Raw genomic sequence first — 19,985 nt, 5'->3', positions numbered from 1 at the left:
CCGAGTCTTCCCCCCCCTTCTTCCTATGCTCCCAGCTCCCCCCTTCTTGCCATCAGTAGCCCATATCCCACTTTCAGTTCCCGCGTCCTCCTTGGAGTCTTTCCCTCCCTGTCATTAGCAACCCCTCTCCCACTTTCAAATCCTGCTGTCGTGTCGCTCCACTGCCACAAGGGGAAAAGAGGAGGATAATGTTTTTGCCCGGGGTTCGGAAAAGGGCTGTGTCAGTTCAGCTTTGAGCCATTGAGAGGAGATTAAAAAGGAAAATTTCCGTTTAAATTTTGCATGAAAATAGTATAATTTGCAAAATTTCCGCTTGAGGATTGGCTTAAAGGGATTTGTGTATGCTTGGGAAAAGCTCTGTGGAATCACCTACACCACTTAATCCATGACTTTGGTGCATACACAACACCCCTCAAAAAGCGAATCTCACACTACCTGTTTCTAGTGCGCTACAACTCAGGTTGAAAGACACCTTCACTGTCAAAATTGCTCGATATTCTACGGCACATGCTCGATGCCGCTAACAAGTTGGACAAGCCTTTGGGAAATGCATGGGATCCTATGTGGTCTTTATGCTTTGGCCTACACATGCAGATGGTGACATATTAGACAATACCTCTCTCTCTCTCTCTCTCTCTCTCTCTCTCTCTCTCTCTCTCTCTCTTGTTGGGGTAAATGCCTAGATGTCACCTCCGGACCGTTTCGACCGTGTAGCTCTGACATAGAGCTTCACAAATATATATTCTGTATATTTTAGCCCACCATTTTGGGCCTGTACAAGCATTTTACTTCATTTATTGGCCCTTGGGCCACTTGGACTATTTTTTTAAGGTTTCACATGTCCAAGTCATTTTAATAAAAGGGGTCCCAAAACCTCATCACTTGAGGTTTTTTAGGACTTCAAGAGATCGTAGCCTCTCATTCTTTGCAACTAGTGCTAAGTCTCAACGCTGCCTCCCTCCGTCTCTCTGCACTCAACCTGCGCGCACACACTCTTCAACCCAAACTCACCCAACCTCGGTTTGTGAACCTCCTCTTTCAATTGGTATCACAGCCTCATGCAAATTCCTCGCGAAGAGTTCATCGCGAAAGCTGAATATTTCAGCCCTACACCCTTGAGAAGCCTTCTCTCTCATTTTAGGAAGTTTTCATCGCGGGAAAGTCTCTCTGGCAAGCAAGTTTCTTCTCCGACTCTCTTACTACAGTTTCTTTCCTTCACAGCAAGTGCATTTCGAAAATTGCACCTCTGGGTATGCTTCACTCTTGGGTCGCATGTTTCTTATGTAAGAGTATTGTCGAAATTGCTGGAAATTTGTGAACAGCATGTGTTTTGGGTCCAATTTTGGACAAATTTCAACATTTACAGGTCAATTTAAACAATGAAAATTGGACATTTTGATGCACATAGCTACCCCATAAATCAATTTGTGGTTTGCACCTTGAAGATGTAAAAAATCTCAAATTTTTGGGCGAGAAATTCAATAAATTTAGCTGCTGTAATTTTCTGCAGAAAATTTCAGAAATTAACAATCAATCACGTCATCACTATGCCGTGTGTGTGTCTCGGTTGCACTGCCACGTCATCAATTTGTTACATACCCCCCTCTTGAAAGAATTGTAATCGCCCTCGATTACGCCCGCAAAACAGACAGAGACCATAAACCAATTCAATAGACACTGACTCTTAAGTACCGACATACTAAACACGACACATCTAGCACTTGTACAAAGACAATAGACACATCATTGTACATGACATCAAAAGACATCACATTAAAACATTCATTTCAAATCTCAGACCATGAACGTATTTAGTAACCACATCTAGATCCATTACAGACCTCACTGATGTCAGATTAACTAATCCCATATTACCATCATGTCTATAGAGATTTTTGACTCAAGCACTGTCATGTGCAAGTACTCATTCGCCTCGAGCACTGTCGTGTGCAAGAATCATTTCTGGGGATCCCAATCCATCACTAAGTTCATACTGAACAAAGTGGTCCAATCATTCCGTTATAGTTGTGTGGCCTTCTCATCCCACTGGAACTCTTCATGCGCGCATGACAGTTCCGTTGAATCGGCCATGATTAAATTATCAAGTTCATTCGGGAGTTGTCACTGCTCCAAAATCATCGTCTTTGTTCAGAAATAGAATTTTCTCTCATTAGTTTTATTCAAAATTCAAAATTATTTTCCAAAAAGTTTTATTTCATAAATTCATAAAGCAAAAATAATGCTAGTTCATCCATAATTTTCTATCTAAAATCTGTTCTGGAACGAGTATCGCCTCGACCTGTTGTCCTTTCAATCTGTCAGTCGTCTTGATTCTTGTGCCTTTTTGGGGCACTGTGTAGCAATATGTCCTTGTTCTCCACATTCAAAACACTTTCCTGCTTTGAAATATTCATCTCTCTGGTCTTCCGTTAATGAAGATCGTCTATCTCGTTTGTATTCTTGTGTGAGCCATGAAGAAATAAAGAGTTTCTTAAATTTCAACCACTTTGTCGGCGCTTGTTTCCTTAACAACAAAGTGGACCACCATGCCGTGCATTGCCTTTCAAAAAGGATGCTGCCCGTCTGATCTTGGAGTGCTATGTATAGCGACCTCCAGAAAATGCTATGTCAAACTGTTGGACAAAGGCTTAAAGCCTTGGGAGCATCTCGAAACCCTGCAAAGTGCTCAAAAACTTTATTGTTTGTCCTCCCTCTTTGAATCCTTTGGGCTTTTTGCCGTTGTCGTCGAGGAAATCATATTGATTGGTTCTGTAAAAGTGCTTTTTTTTTGCATAAAACATATTATCCTTCCGTCGTTTCTTCCCCTTTCTGTCCTCATCACTCGAGTCAAAAGAAGATAAGTTGCCAAAAGAAGATGAGGACGAACTGGGAAATCCTTCGAAGCGTACAAGCTTATTCTGTTTTCTGGCGTTTTCAAAAGTGGATTTTTGACCCAAGTAACCGGGGAAATCAATTCCCTTGTTACGTTTCTTCAGTTGCTTTTCCGACGGCTTCTTCGTATCCAGAAGCTGATTGATTTGGGCCTGGACCGCATCATGGAGTTCTTCTAAAAAAATTCTCGGAGTAGGAGGCTTCTTGATTGGTGGTTCAATGGCTTTCTGCCACTGAGTATCCACTTCAACCATTGACTGCTGTGTCAAAATTTTTGCAAACTGGGGATCTTTAGCAAACTGAAGCATCTGCTTTGTGCACTCGTCAATCTATTTTCGACGTTGCATCTCCAAGAGTTCATACTGTGTAGGCCGAGGTGGCCCATACTCATCTTTTGCTAAGTCGCTTAAATTTGTCGTATTGCTCGCCTCAACGGTTGCAGAAGAGATCGATTGACTCTTTTCGGAATCCATAGGTGTCGCGAGAAAAGGGATCGAGTTTCTTGTTAGAAGAGAAATCGGACACGCTTTGATACCACTGAACAAACTTGGACACCCCAAGTCTAGATTCTGTCGCGACACGAGAGAGAATCACTTAAAATACTTCACAACTTTAAAATCATAGTTCAATTTGGTTGACAGGGCCTGGCGTAGTTCCGTGCCCAAAGAGATTGGCCTCAAGGACTGACGCCCCTTTCGGTATTTCTTTTATATTAATCTTTGAGCAAAGTACAACTCCCGTTGGGAACCTCGGCTCTCAAACTCTGCGTCCAGATCCTCTGAGAAGTGAGGCCCTTAGGGCTCTTTTATTCTTACAAGGGATGCCAAAAGCAGAGCCCCAAAAGCTTCAAAACTCAAAAGCAAACAATCCCAAAAGCTTCAAACTTAAAAGCAAATAAGTCCCAAAATCTTCTCGCTCCAAAAACTGCCAAAGAAGCAGTCAACGCAATTTACGGATTTCCGTACAGTTTTGCCACGTTAGCAATTGTCAACGCATTTCACAGATTCCCGTACAATCAACCTGTCAACGCAATTTTCGGGCGTCCGTACAGTCAGGCACATCATCACTTTGTTGTGTGTGTGTTTGGGTTGCACTGCCACGTCATCAATTTGTGACACCATCTCCGGAGTGTTTTGCCACTTTTGATGCAAGCAATTGTTGGGTTAAAGGCCTAAATAACCCCTTTTTGTACATTTTTATACTTTGTCCAATATGAACCTGGACATATTTTTTTTAAGTCACTTATAATAAAAGTTGGAAAACCCAAAACTCACTTATTGAGTTTTCCCCAAAAACGTGAGCTCTCTCTCTTTCCCTGCTTTGATCCCTAGCGCTTCCTCTCTGCTGCACTCTGCCTCTTGCTTCTTGCCCCAATCCTGCACTACATCGAGACGCGCACCTATCGGTACCTTCTGCTTCGCGCTTTCAACTGGTATTAGAGCCCTAGGGTTTTAAAACAGCCCTGCGTAGTTTGCTGGACAGCGAGTTAAAATTGCTCTCTCGCGATCAATTTCGCGTCCATCGCAAAGCCCCTTGCTTCCAGAGTCGAAAAGGTCACCAAAACTGCCCAAACAACACAAAACACGCTGTTTTTAGGTCAAAACAGGTGATTTACAGGTTATAACAGGTCAAAACAGCAATACGTAGGTGTACCAAAGTTGTGGGATCACATGTATTGATGTTTATCGCGACAAATTGAGTGAAAAGCCGAGTACAGGTGCTTGAAATTGCACTTTTCAGCTGAAATTTCAGATTTGGACAGTTTCATGTACAGAAATTGTGGTCTATAGTATGCAAAGTCTTGTGGTTGCTCCTATTTGTTGAAATTTTCAGCCTATTGCATCTCTTTTGTATACACACTTGTGGTAGAATTAAAATGGCTTCTTCCTCTTCCACTAAAAGTTTGATGGAAATCAAACGGTTCGATGGTCAAGGCTTCGACCTCTGGCAAGAACGCATGCAAGGTATCATTTTCTTAAAGGATTGTGAAGATGCATTGGAAGAGAATAAGCCGCAAGGTTTGTTTGATGAAGAGTGGGCCAGGTTGAATAAGAAGGCTATGGCCTACATCAAAATGGCTATCAATGATGACATTTTGGCGGACATCAAGCGTTTGGACTCTACTTATGCAATATGGCAAAAGCTAAAGTCCAATTATGAAAACACGACACCTGTGAACTAGATGCATTTGATGCGAAAGTTGGTGAATATGGAGCTTGATGACTTGAAGTCATCTTCTGAGCATTTGAGTGCTTTTACAGGTGTGTTGAGTCAGTTGCAGAACAGTGGGCTTCAACAATTCGATGATAAGCTGAAAGCTATTTTCTTGCTTATGACATTGCCAGATACTTGGGAAACCTTGGTTGTCTCTTTGAGCAACAGTCCCACCCTCACGTATGATGGTGTGAGAGGGTCTATTCTCAATGAAGAGATTAGACGCAAGTCTAGTAGGGAAGGTGGCAATTCTGCCTACAATACAAGAGGTAGAAATCAAAAGCGTGATGTGGGCAACAGGACTCAAAATAGAAGTAAGAGCAAGACAAAGGATAAGGATGTCACTTGTTATCAATGTGGCAGAAAGGGTCACAAGAAACCCGATTTGCAGGTATTTCAAGAAAGAGCAGGAAAGGAAGAAGGAAACGCAAGATGAGAGAAAGGGGAAAAATGAGTAGGTGATTCCTCCACGGATGCTGAGAACGCAAATGTATCCTCTAGTGTGGTCATTGAGGAGTTGTGAAACGTTGAGGAAATCTTGATTGCGGCTTTATGCTCCTCAGATTTGGTGATAGCTAATACAGAATACATGCTTATCTCGAAGAAAGATGTCATTGATGCATTGCTCAGTGCTAATGATGGCCTATCCCAATCATGGATAATGGATTCTAGTGCTTCATTCCATGTGACTCCATCTTTGGAGTGTTTTGCTACATATGCTACAGGCAATTATGGCAAGGTGTACCTTGGTGATAATTTTGCTTGCAATATTGAGGGAATGGGTACTATGCGTTTGGCTCTTAACAATGGTCAAGAGCTTGTGTTGAATGATGTCAAGTTTGTACCAGTCATTAAGAAAAGTTTGCTATCTGTTGGCCAGTTAGATGCACATGGTTATACTACCATCTTTGCTGGGGTTCATGGAAGTTGCTTAAGCACTCTATGCTTGTTGCAAAAGGGTCTAAAAGAGGTACTTTGTACTATCTTCGATGCAAAGCTTTGCCTGGCAAGTTTCTTGCTATTGCTGAAGTTGCTTCACACACGGAATTGTGGCATAAGAGACTTGGCCATATGAACCAAAAGGGTATTGATGTGCTTTCCTCTCTGAAGAGGGTTGATGTAAAAGGCAAAAACTTGGATTTTTGTAACGATTGTCTTTATGGAAAGCAAAAGAAATCTTCTTATTACTCTGGTGTCTCTCGCAAAGCTAATCCTCTTGATCTTATTCACTCCAATGTATGCACTATGCATGTTAAGTCTTTTGGTGGTGCATTGTATTTTGTTACATTCATTGATGACTGTACTAGGAAAGGATGGGTCTATTTGTTGAAAAGTAAGAGTGAGACTTTTAATGCTTTTAAGAAGTTTTATGCTTTTGTCACTACGCAAAAGAGTACTAAGTTTAAATGTCTCAGATCTGATAATGAAGGGTTTTTGTGATGAAAATGGGATTAAAAGGGAGTTGATAGCCCCTTATAATCCACCTTCTAATGGTGTGGCTGAGAGGTATAATCGTACTTTATGCAAGAGAGTGTGTTGCATGTTGTCCACCGCTAATCTTTCCCAAGAGTTTTGGGGGGAGGCATTGAAAACTGCAGTTCATATTTGCAATCGCTCTCCTAATAGCATGATGAAAAATGACATTCCAGAGGAGGTTTGGTCTGGCAAACCTACCTCTTATGATCATTTGAGAGTATTTGGCTGCGAAGCTTTTGTTCATGTACGCAATGACTTGAGAACAAAGCTTGATATGAAGTCCATTAAAGGAGTCTTCCTAGGTTATGGGGAAGAAGGTGAAATGGGCTATAGAGTGTGGTTACCACAGTTTAGAAAGGTAATACGCAGCCGAGATGTAGTGTTCAATGAGGCAAAATTGCTTAAGAATGCTACAAAATCTGACGCTGACAAGAAAACAGTCAGATTTCAGCCTTCCGTGCCACCCATTGATGTTGAAAAAGAGCCTCATGATACATTACCGCAAGCTGAAAGTGATAATCAGCCCGTTAACCTTGAGCCAGAAGAGGTAGGACATGATTTTGATGCTCCTAATGCGGATGGACAGCCACCTGAATCAGCAGCATGATAAAGCTGAAAATGAGTTGCCTTATGATGTAAAACCGTTGCCTGAGAATGTAGATCATTGGGTACGTAGGTCAACTCGTTTGAGAAGGCAACCGCAGAGATTTAACCCCTCTTTGCATCATGTAATGTTGACAGATGAGGGTGAACCTCTTACATATAAAGAGACCAAATCATGTGAGTCAAGCAATAAGTGTGAGCTTGCGATGCAAGAGGAAATGAAATCCTTGTATGCAAATGATACTTGGGATCTTGTGTCATTGCCTAAAGGGAGAAAGGCTCTTCCTAACAAATGGGTATACAAAATTAAGATAGTGGATGAAAAACCCAAGTACAAGGCAAGATTGGTTGCAAAAGGATATGCACAGAAAGAAGGAATTGATTTCAAGAAATCTTTGCTCCTGTTGTAAAGCTTACAACTTTACGTGTCCTTTTTGCTCTCGTTGCGGTGCTTGATTTGGAACTGAATCAAATGGATGTAAAGACAGCATTTTTGCATGGTGACATTGAAGAGGACATATACATGAAACAACCTGAAGGTTTTGTAGTTCCTATACGCGAGGAACTTGTATGCAAACTGACAAGGGCTCTGTATGGTTTGAGACAATCATCACGACAGTGGTATAAGAAGTTTGACACTTTTATGTTGTCTCAAGGCTTTAAACGCAGCCATACAGATCATTGTTTGTATACGAAAAGGGATGAAGATGGTAGTCCCATCATACTTGTTCTCTATGTTGATGACATGCTGCTTGTTGGGAAACATAAGACTGGTCTTGATGCTCTGAAACGTAAGCTAACTTCAGCATTTGCTATGAAGGATTTGGGTAAAGCAGAGCATATTTTGGGCATGCGTATTAAAAGAGATAGAAAGCTGAAATTGCTGTTTTTATCTCAAGAAAGGTACATTGCAAAAGTACTTGACAAATTTAATATGGCTGATGCTAAGTCTCTTGGGGTGCCTTTACCTCCATACACTAAGCTTAGCAAAGCAGATTGCCCAAAGGATGAGGTGGCATTGAAAGCAATGAAGGGAATCCCTTATGCATCAGCTTGTGGTTCTCTTATGTATGCTATGGGTGCCACTCGTCCCGACATTGCTTATGCAATGGGAGTTGTTAGTCGATACATGTCGAATCCTGGCAAAGCGCATTGGGAAGCTGTCAAATGCATTCTGAGATATTTGAAAGGTACACAATCAAAGTGTATCTGTTATGGCAAAAGTGACTTAAAGTTGCACGGATATTGTGACGCAGACATGGCTGGTGACATGGATACCAGGAAATCTACCAGTGGATATGTTTTTGCCATTGCTGGTGGTGCAGTCTCTTGGTGTTCTAGGTTACAGAAAATTGTGACATTGAGTACTACTGAGGCTAAATATATTTCAGCCACAGAGGCTTCAAAAGAGGCCATTTGATTGGGCAGACTTGCAAAAGAACTTGGCATGTCTGCTCATACACCCGTGTTGGGTTGTGATAGCCAGAGTGCTGTCTATTTAGACAAAAATGCCATGTTTCATGTACGTACCAAACACATAGATGTGCGGTACCACTTCATACGACAGGTATTGGAGGATGGTCTAGTCACCTTGACTAAGATCCATACACAGGGTAACCCTGCAGATGTTCTCACCAAGAGTCTTGCTAAGGCTCAACATGAGCATTGCATACAGCTCGTGGGAGTTGGTTAACTTAAAGGCGTCATTTATGCTTTTAAGTGGGAGGTTGTTGGGTTAAAGGCCTAAATAACCCCTTTTTCTACATTTTTATACTTTGTCCACGTTCATATTGAACCTCGACACATTTTTTTAAATTCACTTATAATAAAAGTAGGAAAACCCAAAATTCACTTATTGAGTTTTCCCCAAAAACGTGAGCTCCCTGCTTTGATCCCTAGCGCTTCCTCTCTGCTGCACTCCGCCTCCTACTTCTTGCCCCAATCCTGCACTACATCGCGACGCGCACCTACCGGTACCTTCTGCTTCGTGCTTTCAGCAATTATGGCAAAAAATAATCATGCATGTATAATCGATTGATGGAATAGGTACATTTCATCTCGCTCTTGATAATGGGCAAGAACTTGTTTTGCATGATGTCAGATATGTTCCACGCTTCAGGAAGAGTCTGCTCTCTGTTGAACAACTTGATATGCATGGTTATAACACCATTTTCAGTGGTGGTACTTGGAAGCTCACAAAAGGTGCTATGCAAATTGTTAAGGGCACGACACTTCACTTCTTGCATTGCAAAGCCTTGCCACGCAAGTTTGTTGCTATAGCATAGATTGGATCTCACATAGAGCTTTGGCACAAAAGATTATCAGGCCATATGAGCGAGAAAGGACTTGATGTTCTTTCCTCTCGTGTTGATACTAAGGGCTTAAAGCTTGATTTTTGTAATGAATGCCCAAATGGAACACAAGTGAGAAATTCTGATTACTTCGATGTCTCTCGCAAATCTGATCGTCTTGATCTTGTACATTTTGATGTGTAGCATGCCTGTCAAGAGTATGGGTGGTGTTGCATATTTTGTTTCTTTTATTGATGATATCTCTGGGAAAATATGGGTTTATTTTCTCAAGAATAAAAGTGACATGTTTGCTTCTTTGAAGACTTTTCGTGCATTTGTGACTACCCGAACAAGTAGAAAGCTGAAATGATTGCATACAAACGATGGGGTGAATTCACATCTGCTGATTTTGTTAGGTTTTGTCAAGAAAATGGTATCAAGAGGGACCTAGCAACCCTTATAGTCCTTTGTCTAATCGAGTGGCTGAGAGATATAACAGGGTGTTCTGTGAGAGGGTCCGATGCACGTTCTCCACCACTAATCTCCCTCAAGAATTTTGGGGAAAGGCGCTTAAAATTGCAATTCATATTTGCAGTCGTTCACCCCACACTGCGCTGAAAGTTGGCATCCCTGAAGAGATCGTTCACATGACCGCTTACGCATTTTCGATTGTGAGGCATTTGTGCATGTGAGGCTTGAGTTAAGGAGCAAGCTTGATGCTAAGTCCATGAAAGGAATCTTCATGAGATATGAAGATGAAGGAGAAATGGGCTATAGAGAACTAGGTACTAACATATGCTCCCAAACACACCACACGCACACGCACACGCACACGCACACGCACATGAGCATATATCAACACAAAGTTCAACGTATTGAGCTTCTGTCATGACTCCGGAGATCAAGGGAAGACTCAGCCATAATGAAGCCTAGCACTAAAAGAAGCATTAAATCGGAAAAATTAGCACAAAAATGAGGTAGTTAATAGGGCATACACACCACAAAAGATCGAAAGAATTAGCACAATATCAATTGGTCGTAACACGGACGAAAACTTCACAATGTGAAGTCTGCATGTCTGCATACGACTAAAAGATATACCTAGATGAATATAACCATCAGCTCCATCATACATAGTATTGACTAAATACCATGACATCCCCACTGACGTCGTCAGTGCCCAGTACTGGGTGTCGAACTAGGTACTAACATATTGATGGGAATGGGATCGTGCTAGCTAGGGTGGATGAAAGAGAAACATCGTGCACACAAGTGAGTGTGTTGGCTAGATTATCACTCAAGAGAATTAGGTTCCAAGATCAATTAACTTGTACTCATAAACACGATCTTGAGTATTTGCTAAGCCATCACAAGCTCACCATAAACAAGGGAGATGTAATGCAAAATAGACTTGTGTTTATTCATTCATGAAATGAGCTTCCGAAACACATCCTCATCTAGTTGCCCAGTCATAAACCCTTGACCGTGTGGAGCATTCAAATCAACAAAAGGTACAGACGGGTGGCCGTGAACTCTCGCCAACCTCGAACACTGGAGGAATAGCCTGTCTGTCCTGTGAAGAGGAACCCACTTCCCTAGCATCGTTTGTCCTGTCAGCCATAGTGTAATTCCAAGTTCATGTACTCCGTGTCTTCGCCCCAAACCAACCAAGGCTCGCTCTTAAAGAAAAAAGTGATTCTGTCCCGACAACGGAACCATGTAACCGGCCCGTAGGGCAATAGACTTTGGCTATCACCCTATTCTTTACTTGAAAAGCTTTAGGACACAAGGAACTTCACGAATACACCTGTGATTGGAATTCAGCACTTCAAGATATTTCACGACTTGGTAGCTAGAGTGCTACCAAGCAAACAGCTACACCCTGAAGGCCCCAAAGACTGGCGCCCCTTTTGGTATTTCTTTGTTCTTATTAAACTTGAGAAAAACCTATAAACTTCTACAAGCTGTCCCACTTTTATCGGGCTGAAATTCCCCTACTCTAACCCAACTTCGGCAACATAACCACAGTAGAAGTCTCCACAAGTAAAATCCCAAGTACACGGTGACTTTCCACGCACTTTACAAAACCTAGCGAGAAATTACAGCTCGCTGAATTCTCTGTTTTGCGCTCCAATTTGCGTGCCGATTAATTCTACGGATAGCCCTCAAGCTCTCACACCTGTAGGGTCACTTGCCCCTTGAATTAGAGATACCTCGAGGGAAATCTCTCTAAATTGTCATGTACAAGCACCCAATGTTTTCCCGAGGCTCCATTGGTACATAAACGATCCGAACGCTTCCACCTAACCCTCACCAAGCTGTCCAAACAAGGTTTTTGACCCAATTTCGCCAACATAACGGCGCAAAAATCCGTGTAGGTCAAAAGTACACGTCAAGGACACTCTCCCTTGCGTTAATGAAGCTTTCCAATGAGCTGCAGGTAAAATTCAGCATGCTGTAATTTTCTTTTTGGCCACTGTTAGGTGCCTATTGCCCTGTACATGCATCCCAAGGCCTTTCTGAGGCTCCCCTGGCGATTCCCTGTTGTTTAGGTGCAAAACCCTAAACCTGCAGAAAAACACAGCAGGCTGTAATTCTCTGTTTTGGACCGTTTCGAGCGGAGCGAGCACACCTACGCATGTCTCAAGTGCTCCCGCACGCAATAAGACGGTTCCCCTGTAAATTGAACAGGTTTTCACACGAGAAAACTCTTCGTTTTTGCATTCCTTCGCGATGGAACTATGCTATCACGTGACACATCTAACCCTATGTGTCCGTGGACAAGCTACACCATAACAGGGTTTCCGTCAGTCGAGTTTGTCTAGATTAGAAGTGATCTGACACTTTTTGTGAGTCTATTCGTAGACCGTGCATGCCCAGTTACTTAGTGTAGATGCATATCCTCTGGTTGCACACAGCATGATCATCAAAATCCATCAGATTCCATCAGGGGAATTTTTCAATGCATTTAGCCTATTTTACCTATTTTTGGCATTTTTCACTTATTAATTTAAGTGACTTTCTAACAAAAGTAGGTAGGGCAATTTGGGTAAGAAAATATATAAGCAAACCAAAGTTAGCACTAAATGGCAAATGAGCCAGGAGTACAATAGGCCTTTGGCAACAGGTCCTCCCCTCTCTCAACAAGAACCCTCAAGTACCCATTTGCCTAGCGTTTCCACTCCCCAGCAGCCTGGCGTTTTTGATCCCAAGCATCATCGCCAGCAGCTTCAGCCCTAGCGTTTGTAGCATCGCCAGCAACCCCCTTTTGCCTTGGCGTTTTCCACAGGATCTAGACCGCATTGCATCCTTTGCATCCAGCGTTTTCAGCAGCAGATAAACCTGCGTTTTCAACCCTAAACACGGCAAACATCAGTGTTTTTATCAAGGGAAATTCAGCGTTTTTGCAGCCTAAATTCAGCCTCGAAAAACCAGCGTTTTACTCGCAGCAGATTTCAGCACATAGCGTTTTTGGATAGCAGTTAGAACCATCCCCATTTCAGCCCTATTGTCGTCATCGCCATCCCGGTTGTCGTTGTCGACATAGCCTAGATCTGCATCAGTTTTATACATCATCATTGTACCTGTTGTGCAATCAATCGTAGACCACTCTCGCCAACGAGAGTGGGGCCTTCAGAGGAGGGTTTTACAACGTCTCTAGTGTCGTATCTCTCTTCTCCTTATCTCTCAGTCTCATACACTTGCACGCACAGTATCCACTCACTTTGTTCGTGATCATAGCACTCTCCATTAAGAATGGAAGGCTCTACCTTCCATAAGAACAAAAGGAACCTTGAGCACAGTTTGGAGCACTCATCTTGAGCAAAGCGCAAACATTCATTCAGCTACACCTAACATTGGTATCAGAGCTTTGGCAGTGTTCTGTATCACTCAAGAAAAGAACCACAAGAATCACAAGAATTTTTTTTGCTTGTTGAGGTCGCACGATGTCACAAGGCGGGCACCACGTGCCAATAGAAAAGAACAGACTGAATAGACTTTTAGCACTTCAATAACAACTGAACTGAAAGAGAGAGACAACACGCGACACGGAGTGGCGGAATTCCACCCTAGAGAGTATTGGCCCCAACCTTGGCGCCCCTTCCGGTATTTCTTTATATTGCATCATCAAAGTTTTGGCCTAAAAAGCAGTTTACATGAAAAGCTTTGAAACTCAAAAGCTTCTGGTCCAAAAAGCAGTTTACATGAAAAACTTTCAAACTCAAAAGCTTCTGGTCCAAAAAGCAATGCCAAAAGCTGCCAGCGTAAATCATGGAAATCCGTACAGCCTGCCACGTCGCAAAACGCAGAAATCTGTCCTTAGGGTTAGGGTTAGGGTCTCTGCAGTTTTAGGGTTTCTAGCAGCAAAATTAGGGTTCGCAGGTTTTGGGGTTAGGGTTTCCACAATTAGGGTTTCAGCAGTTAGGGTTTCTGGTAGAAATTAGGGTTTGCAAGTTTTAGGGTTAGGGTTTCCAAAATTAGGGTTTCAACAGTTAGGGTTTGCAGGTTCTAGGGTTAGGGTTTCCAGAATTAGGGTTTCAGTAGTTAGGGTTTCTGGCAAAAATTAGGGTTAGGGTTTCTGCTCTCGGGCAACCACGTCATCACTCTGTGACACTTCTTCTGTTGCTTGTTCTTCTTAGGGTTTAGGCCCCTCAGCTGGTAGCTCCGTTCTTCAGTAGGTCGACACGTCAGCAGTTTGTTATATCTCCCCTTCTTGAAAGAGAGTAATCGTCTGCGATTACAACATATCTGCAAAACAACTCAAGTTAGTTCAAAAATTTCCGAGGGTCATTTCGAGGGACAATCAGTTTGCTCTTTTTATTAAGGAGTTAGCTTCTCCTTTCTGCTCTTTTGATCAAGGAGTTAGCAGCTCCTATCGGTTGTTTTGATCAAGGAGTTAGCTTCTCCTTTCGTCCAAATCGGAACTCTTGATATTCCGGCGTAGTAAAATTAGCGATCACACCCAGACCGTACTGATCTTCCTCGGGTGTCTTGATGCACTAAAATTACATACCCAGGCAATCTCATCCAATTTAGAATATTCAGTGGTTGGCACATCACAATGCAACACAAATGCTCACATATGCATGTTACAAGACATAGAAACATAAAGCCGCCGATGAACACTCCCCCCGCAAATAACCATCCAGGTCCGGGCCATGAGCTGTTCAACGACTCCTTCATCACTCCTCCCGCAAATAACCTAAAAAGGTCCGGGCCATGAGATATAGAGGCCTTTTACAACCAAACGCCCCCCAGACCGCAGCGTGCGTTGTTTGGAGGTGATGAGAGTAACCACTACTCAGACTTCTTAATACTCCTCCCGCATAACCATCCAAGCCCGGGCCATGAGTAACAACAACAATACTCCCCCCGTAAATAACCACAAGGGTCCGGGCCATGAGTATGAACAAGCATTCTCAAACATAATTTCTCACTACTCCACCCGGGAGTAAAATCACCAATCATTGAGACCAGTATTAAAACAAGAGTCAAACAGTTCAAATCGGCAACAAGACAGGTTCAAAACAGATACCATCCATTTCAAACAAATTCCAAACAGGATCACCAAACAAGCTCAAACAGAACTCAAACTTAATTAGCAATCTCGACATCAGTCGAGCTCGAAAGTCGATTGACTTTCCATCCTGAAACCTGCACCAAAAATTAGGGTTAGGTTTCTTCCATAAGGTTGTAGCCAAGCACGGCATGGTCCATCAACTCTTGGACAGACAGTGTTTCTTTGGCGGCGATGGTAGTCCCAAGATAGCAATCACATTGGATCTCCTGCTTGTGAAGAGACATCTACTGGGAGATATCGAGAAATTCCAAGTTATAATCTGCTAGGGTTTCTATGGCAAGCATTTCAGGATACCCCACTCTGCCAGAAGTTGCACTCCGAAGGAAGATGTTAGAAACCATATAACTTCGGGCAAATTTTTTTTTTTCGTGAAAGCTTGCCAAGTACTTGGAGTATGCTGCTTGGTATCTGTAGACATCAACATCTGCATGGCATTGCTTCTGAGAAAAACAGCGACTTGAAACAAATCTGGATCCTTCTCTTGCAAGTGATCTTAATTGGCTTATGCCCTGTAAGACACTGCGGTGAAGACGGGAGCGCGCCCGATGCGCGATGAATTAAGGGTGGGAGTGGCTAATAAGTCCAGGTTTGAGGGCGAAGATATCCTTGAATAAAGCTCTGTCTGCTCTTTTGTGGGACCGGTATGCTTTCAGAAAAGCACACGCCTGATGCTCTGATACCATTGTCACAAGGCGGGCACCACGTGCCAATAGAAAAGAACAGACTGAACAGACTTTTAGCACTTCAATAACAACTGAACTGAAAGAGAGAGACAACATGCGACACGGAGTGGCGGAATTCCACCCTTGAGAGTATTGGCCCCAAACCTTGGCGCCCCTTTCGGTATTTCTTTATATTGCATCATCAAAGTACAAGCAGGTACTCCAGACTCTGCACCTTCTCCAGGAAGCATGCCAGAGAATGAGCCCTAACCTCATATTTAAAGGCCCTTGGCCTAAAAAGCAGTTTACATGAAAAGCTTTGAAACTCAAAAGCTTCTGGTCCAAAAAGCAGTTTACATGAAAAACTTTCAAACTCAAAAGCTTCTGGTCCAAAAAGCAATGCCAAAAGCTGCCAGCGTAAATCATGGAAATCCGTACAGCCTGCCACGTCGCAAAACGCAGAAATCTGTCCTTAGGGTTAGAGTTAGGGTTTCTGCAGTTTTAGGGTTTCTGGCAGCAGAATTAGGGTTTGCAGGTTTTAGGGTTAGGGTTTCCAGAATTAGGGTTTCAGCAGTTAGGGTTTGCAGGTTTTAGGGTTATGGTTTCCAGAATTAGGGTTTCAGCAGTTAGGGTTTCTGGCAGAAATTAGGGTTTGCAGGTTTTAGGGTTAGGGTTTCCAGAATTAGGGTTTCAGTAGTTAGGGTTTCTGGCAGAAATTAGGGTTAGGGTTTCTGCTCTCGGGCAACCACGTCATCACTCTGTGACACTTCTTCTGTTGCTTGTTCTTCTTAGGGTTTAGGCCCCTCGGCCGGTAGCTCCGTTCTTCAGTAGGTCGACACGTCAACAGTTTGTTACACACGAACCCAAGTTCGCTTGGGCGTGTCGATTCCTAATCGTGTTTTTTGAAGAGTGACAGGAATCCCAAGAAAGAAGGGCTTGTCCAGCCTCCCCTTGTGTCTCTTTTCACTCATTGAGAGCGGACCGTGCACTTAGCAGCCGGCCAATCGACGTGAGGTGGGAAAAAGCAACCTTGGTGTGAGCGCAAGGCCGCCAAGGGGTACGCCCACGGAAAGGAGTAGAACTCGGGAGAAGAGAAGATCCTTCTCAAACGCGGTTTGCAAGCGAAAGAAAACCTCAAGAACCTCAAGGACCTCAAGAACCAAAAACCCGCAAGAACCCAAGTTCCTCGTGAACTTAAGAACCCAAGACCACAAGAACCCACGACTTCAGAATAGTCATCACTCGAAGCGGAATGGTTACTTCGCTTAGAGGTGATGAGCATGAGAGAGGCGAAGAAGAATTTTCCTCACCAGGAGGTTTTTCCGACCCTCCCCCTTTCCCATCTACATCAAGGATTGCACTAACTCCTATGAAGGCTTTAGACCAGATGTTTCTGGAAAGGAAGTTAGAACGCGAAGCAAGAAATGCAGAAAGAACGGCAGAATTTGATCGTGAATGCAAAGAGAGAAAAGCAGAAATTGAACGCAGACATGCAGAAAGAAGAGCAAAAAGAAAAGCAGAAACGGAGCGCAGACACCAAGAAAGAATGGCAGCCGCCGTCAACGGAAAGAGCGACCAACACATAAAAGAGTTCTTGCGACTCGTTTCTCAAGCTCCGACACAGATGCAAGAGGTTCGGGAAAAGGAGACTCTCTCAGTCTCTTCTTCTCCAAAGCATGACACACAGGATTTGCATGATTGTGAGAAGCATGATGAATTGAATGATGATGATAAGCATGATGATTTGAATGATATTGATAAGCATGATGATTTGGATGATACTGACAAGCATGATGATTTGCATGATCAAGATGTAATTTCTCACAACCATGATGAGTTGCATGAAAAGGATGTGATTGTTCACAAGAAGGATGATGTGTTAGTTGATGCTTTTTCTAGCGAAGCTAACCTCGTTGCAGATTCGATCAATCACGAAGGATCGATCTTGGCTCTCGAGCCTAGGTCCAAAGAACCCCCACAGGATGATTCGATCATTCAGGAAGAACCAATCTTGGCTCTCGAGCCTAGGTCCAAAGAACCCTCACAAGAAGTATTATGTGTTCGCATGATTGATACGTACGCATTGTTCGAGTGTTTCATTCGTGATCGTTTCTTGTATTTTAGTCAGCGTCTTTATGTGATTCCTTTTACTAGGCATGACATATTGTACGTTGAGTACGTTTCACTCATGAATGAGCACGAATATATGCGGATTTTTCATGAAAAGCTGAAAAATATACATTCAAGGAAGTCACATTTCATGTCTCTTCCTTGGCACGACATAGTTGTAGACAGAGCACATGAAAGTATGAGCACGAAGCATGGGCATTTCCGATGTGAATTGCCACAGTTGATTGCTCTAGATCAAAAGAGAAAGATTCGATCTCATTGTTTGCGTGTGTATGATGAACCGTCTGGCACTCCGTCTATTTGTTCATCCACATTGCATGGACAGTCTTTTGAGGAAAACGAGATTTTTTCCACTCACTTTACATGGAATGGGTATGTTCATGTTTTTGTGTTGGAAGTGGTTTCAGGAATTTTCAGCCATGGAGATTCTTGAAGAAGAAAGAAGCATGACTCTAGACGAAGTTGAAGCATCGAAGGAGCCATAGAAGACTGTGTCGCTTTCGGCGCGGCCCAAAGAAGCAAGCATTGCAAACCTTTATGAAGTTCAAGTACCGCACGACCCACACATCAGAGTGGGCCGGCGAAGAGTCCCTTCCAGGATTCCGAATACTATTGGCGATCTCCCTCCACGCCATACAGTTCGGTACCAGTACCTCACTTTGAAAAGGAGGGGATGTCACGTGACACATCTAACCCTATGTGTCCGTGGACAAGCTACACCATAACAGGGTTTCCGTCAGTCCAGTCAGTCTAGATTAGAAGTGATCTGGCACTTTTTGTGAGTCTATTCGTAGACCGTGCATGCCCAGTCACTTAGTGTAGATGCATATCCTCTGGTTGCACACAGCATGATCATCAGTATTCCCATCAGAATCCATCAGATTCCATCACGGGAATTTTTCAGTGCATTTAGCCTATTTTACCTATTTTAGGCATTTTTCACTTATTGATTTAAGTGACTTTCCAACAAAAATAGGTAGGGCAATTTGGGTAAGAAAATATATAAGCAAACCAAAGTTAGCACTAAATGGCAGATGAGCCAGGAGTACAACAGGCCTTTGGCAACAGGTCCTCCCCTCTCTCAGCAAGAACCCTCCAACACCCATTTGCCTAGCGTTTCCACTCCCCAGCAGCCTGGCGTTTTTGATCCCAAGCATCATCGCCAGCAGCTTCAGCCCTAGCGTTTGTAGCATCGCCAGCAACCCTTTTTGCCTTGGCGTTTTCCACAGGATCTGGACCGCATTGCATCCTTTGCATCCACTGTTTTCAGCAACAGATAAACCTGCGTTTTCAGCCCTAAACACGGCAGACATCAGCGTTTTTATCAAGGGAAATTCAGTGTTTTTGCAGCCTAAATTCAGCCTCGAAAACCAGCGTTTTACTCGCAAAAGAGTTAAGCAGATAGCGTTTTTGGATAGCACTTAGAACCATCCCCATTTCAGCCCTATTGTAGTCATCGCCATCCCGGTTGTCGTCGTCGACATAGCCTAGATCTGCATCAGTTTTATGCATCATCATTGTACCCGTTGTGCAATCAATCGTAGACCACTCTCGCCAACGAGAGTGGGGCCTTCGAAGGAGGGTTTTACGTCGTCTCTGGTGTCGTATCTCTCTTCTCTCTATCTCTCACTTTCATACACTTGCACGCACAGTATCCACTCACTTTGTTCGTGATCATAGCACTCTCCATTAAGAACGGAATTTGCCTAGAGCCGCCATGTGTCCAGTTTGCCTCTTTTGAGTTAATTCCCTAGTACCCACCAACTTATAAGTGTAGCGAGGGTCCTAAATGACTTTGAACTAAGCCTAGACACCCTTTTACTGCTCGGATTCCAGTGCCGACTGGCCCAACCATCTCGTGGCGACTTGCCCTTCCCGACCTGCAGGTGAAACTCTCGGCCATCGGCTGTTTCACACTCGCCAAACAATGTCTGACCATTTGTAACTTCCAAAAGAGGGTCCCAAAAATTAAATAAAATCATCGGAAAGAAACCAACAACTAAGATTAGCAGTTGCCACGTCCTCGTGACATTATCACTTATTGAATAAATAATCGAATCGTGGGCTGAAGGGGAGAATTGCTTGACCCAAGCTGTAGTAGGTATAAAAGCACACCAGGGGGGTGCCATGGAAAGG

General features: G+C 43.3%; 1 protein-coding gene across 1 annotated transcript in view; it reads right to left on the bottom strand.

The window, feature by feature from the left end:
• LOC147443909 (NADH-ubiquinone oxidoreductase B8 subunit) overlaps positions 1–19,985 on the bottom strand; it is a 35,840-nt gene that overhangs the window by 990 nt on the left and 14,865 nt on the right. The gene's annotated exons all lie outside the window — the stretch shown is intronic.

Source organism: Adiantum capillus-veneris, chromosome 13 (assembly GCF_014529385.1).
Source record: "Adiantum capillus-veneris isolate H3 chromosome 13, ASM1452938v2, whole genome shotgun sequence".
Taxonomy (NCBI): Eukaryota; Viridiplantae; Streptophyta; class Polypodiopsida; order Polypodiales; family Pteridaceae; genus Adiantum; species Adiantum capillus-veneris.
This window is presented reverse-complemented; position numbering and strand designations above follow the sequence as displayed.